The sequence below is a fragment of the Chrysochloris asiatica genome, unplaced genomic scaffold, assembly GCF_000296735.1.
Source record: "Chrysochloris asiatica unplaced genomic scaffold, ChrAsi1.0 scaffold00040, whole genome shotgun sequence".
NCBI lineage: Eukaryota > Metazoa > Chordata > Mammalia > Afrosoricida > Chrysochloridae > Chrysochloris > Chrysochloris asiatica.
Window position 1 is genome coordinate 1,560,413 of NW_006408558.1, and position 4,905 is coordinate 1,565,317.

Consider the following 4,905-nt stretch of genomic DNA (forward strand, 5'->3'; position numbering starts at 1 on the left):
AAAAAAAGTTAACTAAAATTAAAGGGTAGAAAGCCATGTATATTTCCCAGGGTGCCACATTCCAAGGGATACTTAAATTCATTGTTGCTGTTAAGTCCCATCTAGTTGGTTCTGGGTCATAGCGATCCTGTATAGCGTTTCTGAGAAGCAGCTGGTGAGTTTGAACAGCTGACCTTGTGGTTAGCTGTCCAGTCCTTATTCTACAAAGCCACACCAGGACTCCCTAAAAGTCGTGGAATCCCTGAACTATCACTGAAACATGGTAAGCTCAAGGGTGGAAAAAACATTCTGAAAACTGTACTAAAAAGAGCTTCTCCTTGCATACAATGGCTGGGAGGGTGGAAAGCAGCTGTCATTATAAATAGACATGCTTCATTCAATTGGGGAATGAGACACAACTTTTGGTTCTTGATTTATGGTATGTGTGCTGCAGAATTTTAACTTTCTCTGCTTTGTAACATTGTTGTTGCCATTGTTAAGTGCCATCAAGTAGGTTCTGACCCACAGCGACCTTGTATAGGGTTTCTGAGGAGCAGCTGGTGAGCTTGAACCACCGACCTTGCAGTCTGATGCATTAACTCACAGTGCTACAGTAGTATTCAGTATACTACTGAATTATTATTATTTTTACTTCAGTGGTGGTGGTTATGTGCCGTGGAGTCGGGTCCGACTCATAGCAACCCTGTACAGAGTTTCCGAGGCTGTAATTCTTTATGGGAGCAGAAAGCCTCATTTTTCTTAACATCAGTAGTATATTATTGGATTAAAAATAAATAGCAAGAACATACTCAATTTTTTTCCCAATGCTAAGACTGGGCAATATTCAAAACCCAGCTATAAACCAAAGAGCTTTGCCAATTTACCTTTCATGTTGTGGTTACAAGTGGGGCTGTTAACCTCAAGGTCAGCAGTTCGAAACTACCAGCCATTCTGCATGAGAGTAAGATGAGGCTTTCTGCACCTGTGAAGATTTACAGCTTTGGAAACCCTCAGGGTCGCTAGGAGTCGGAATTGACTCTAAGGCACACAACCACTTCCACCACCAGTGAGACAGAAAATTCAATTGCAAATAGATTCTGAGACATAACCAGTAACTACTGGCACAGTTTAAGGAGACAAACAAAATCTATGCTCTGCAGCAAAGCATCCTCCTCAATTGCCTTCATATTTCTAGCAAACATACTAAAGACTTGTATACCTGCAGTATATATAATCACGAGTCCAATTCATATGGTCCAATACACACTAACAACATTTAGGAAAAGAAATTGCCTTTACCTTGTGTTGTTGTTGAGATGTGCCGATTCTGACAAATAGGGACGTTGTACAGGGTTTCCGAGGCTGTAGATCTTTACAGTAGCAGAAAGCCTCATCTTTCTCCCGCAGAATAGCTAGAAGTTTCAAACTGTTGACCATGAGGTTCGCAGCCCAATTCGTAACCACTACGCTACTAGAGCTCCTTTTATTAGGTTTAGGATTTTCCCATGGATTAGCATTCAACTTCAAAGACTCAAGGACACTCTCCAATGCCTACAAATTGCATCTGGCCAATGGAATGAAATAAAAGCACAAAGCATAAAACTTTTATTACTGCCATTGAAAAATAAGAAAAAAAGCCCTTTGTGCTAATTGTAATTTTGAAGACCAAGACAGTTGACATAATTTATTTTCTTTAAAGGACAGATAGAACAACAACAACAACATGGCATCCATATAAACAGTAACTAAATACAAGTTGAGATTGGAATTTTAAACTGATACTGAGTCCATGGTGAGTCCGTGGTAGAATTCTCATCTCCGGTGCAGAGACCCAGGTACAATTCCCAGTTAATGCAACTGATGCACAATCTCCACTTGTCTACCAGTGGACACTTGCATGTTGTTAAGATGCTCACCTGTTCCAGTGCAGTCTCAACACTAAGGTAGATGAGGAAGAAAGGCCAGGCCATCAACTTTTTAAAGTCAGCCAATGGAAACCCAATAGGTCACAATGGTCCAATCTGCAATTGATCATGGGGATGGCGCAGGACTGGGCAGCTTATTATTCTTTTGTGCATGAAAGCTGATTTGATGGCAGCTAAAGGAGCTCTGGTAGCATAGTGGTTACCAATCGGGCTGTGAACCATAAGGTCAGCAGTTCGAAACTACCGGCGGTTCCGCGGGAGAAAGATGAGGCGTTCTGCTCCGGTAAAGATTAACAGCCTCGGAAACCCTGTACAGGGTCGCTATGAGTCGGAACCGACTCGACGGCACATAACAACAACAACAACAGCAAAAACAACAGGGTTCAACTGTCATTGCGATCATTTTTTCTGAAAAGAATCAAGGTTATTTTCAGACAATTTTTTAATATTCTTATTATTCCTTATATATATTTTAAATTATGTTCTGTGACTCAAAATACAAGATTATGTCTCCTACTGGAAACCGTTAATAAAACACTTCCTACTGCAAAAATCTAAAAACCTGACAAAGGGTTTTCCCCGACTCTCTGTAGTGATTTTTTCATGTTCTGGGCTCTCAAAAGGATGCGAAATCACTGTGGTAAATTCAGTCTTTCTACTGAGAGTTTGCATATGTACACTTCCTTCACCTTTTATTCCAAAGACCCTGGAATAGATGCTTACAGATTGATTTATGCTCCCGTGTATTTAGCTGTCACTTCACCCTGCACTGAAAAGCAGTCATCTCTGGTGAAAACGTGGCAGCAGTTTAATAAGTACATGGAGACTGCAATGGAGGGCAGGAAGTATAAAGCCCGTTTGAATCTCAACCATTATCACAGAAATGTTGGAATATTTTTCTGTCAGATGTCCTGAGAGCAAATAATAACTGTAGAATTGGCATTCAGAGGGAATTCCCTACTCCGGAGCATGGTAGCTTTGTATGTAATCACTGGCATTCAGACCACAAGGTTGGCAGTTCAAGTCCACCACTCACTCTTCAGGAGAAAGATGAGCAAAGATTTACAACCTCGGAAATCCTATGCAGGGTCATTTTGAGTTGGAGCCAACTCATTGACAAACAGCAACAACATCCCTTCTTCCCACCTCAATCCTCCTCCACTAAATCCAGTATGACAAAAACACTGTTCCCATTCCCACCACCTTCTGGAATCTTCACAATGATGACTGCAACTTGATTCTTGATTCTTTGAAAATGATAAATAAGACTATGTTGCATGTTCAGTGGCTTCATTTGGCCACTTCCACATTCCTTCTTAGGAAGCCAGCCCCTTTCAGTGACCATCAAAAAAGGCAAGCACAGAACTAGGTTGATCCTAGGAAAATAGCTGCTACAATGGGCTGTGGTGGAAGCCATTCAGTTCTATATCCCTCTCTGAAACATGTCCTTTACACAGAACCATTGGATCTTAGAAGTCATTTTTATTAAATATGAAATCTTCCTTCTGGTTTTGTTTCATTTTCGATCTCAGTGGTTCCTGTTGTAGAGTGTAAATCCTTCCTATAGGATAATCCTAATCTAATGACCTTATGGAGTAAATTTCCTTTATGATTGGAAGAGACAGGTGGTGGTGGTCATGTGCTGTGGAGTCGACACCGACTCATAGGACTCTGACTCATAGTGACCCTATAAAGGGTTTCTGAGGCTGTAAACCTTTACAGGAACAGAAAGCCTCATCCTTCTCCAGTGGAAAGCTGGTAGTTTTGAACTGTTGACACTGAGGTTAGGAGCCCAAATCATAACCACTACACTACCAGAGCTCCTTTGGAAAAGGCAGAGTAGGGTATAAATACAGGTTCTAACACTCCAGGAATTCTAGGTAAGAAACAAAGCACATAAAAGAGAGGAAAAAGTTGAGCCTCAAATTGCAACTACAATGAAAAGGCCTGCTAAAGACAAGCTTACTTTTTGGGAGGATAAGATCTCTTTTTTGTAATTTTATACCTCTGCTCATCACTCCAGACCTAGATTTTCGATGCTTTTGACATTGCAGTATATATGTTCCTCTGATCTTGAAATACAATACCATCTATACTATTTTGAATAGTGTCCCTCCAAAGTGCATATTAGGCACTTAACAAAGTGCATACTTACCAAGAACCTGCACACATAAACTTATTTGGAAACAGATTTTGTAGATGTAATCAAGTCGCTATGGGTCGGTTCCGACTCCACGGCACATAACAACAACAACAACAACAATCAAGTTAAGATGAAGATATACTGGATTAAACCGGGCCTAGTGGTTACAAATCAGGCTGCTAACCTTAGGGTCAGCAGTTCAAAACTACCAGGTGTTCCGTGGGAGAAAGAGGAGGGTTTTTGCTCCCATAAAGATTTATAGCCTCAGAAACCCTGCACAGGGTCGCTATGAACAACGTTCAACTCCATTGGTGACTTCATAAGAAAAGAGAAATTTGAACACAGAGACAAAAATGAACAGGGAACATGCTATGAGAGTGGAGGCAGAGACAGTGTGCAGCATCTCGAATCCAAGAAATGCCAAGGATTGCTGGCAACCACCAGAAACTACGAAGGTGGCAGGAAGAATTCTCCTCTAGAGTTTTCAAAGGGAGTGTAGCCTTGCTGACACCTTGATTCTCTACCTTCTAGCCTTCAGAGCCATCACAAAATAAATTTCTGTTATTTTAAGCCATCCAATTTGTGGTAGTTTGTTGTGACAGCCTGAGGAAATGAATACACAATACAAGAAAAAGCTCAACCTTCCCATTTAATTCTTTATTTCAGTGAGCAAATAAAAGTTTGTCCACTTTTCACTTTTAACATGAACTTTATTTTTTGCATCATATAACATTATTAACATATTAGTTTTTAGTAAGTGATTCAGTCATTGTGAAACTGGATTCAATTTGACTAAATTATGCAGACTTAATAATCTCCTTTCCTTTTCTTCTCCATGGGAACCCATCATATGGTTAC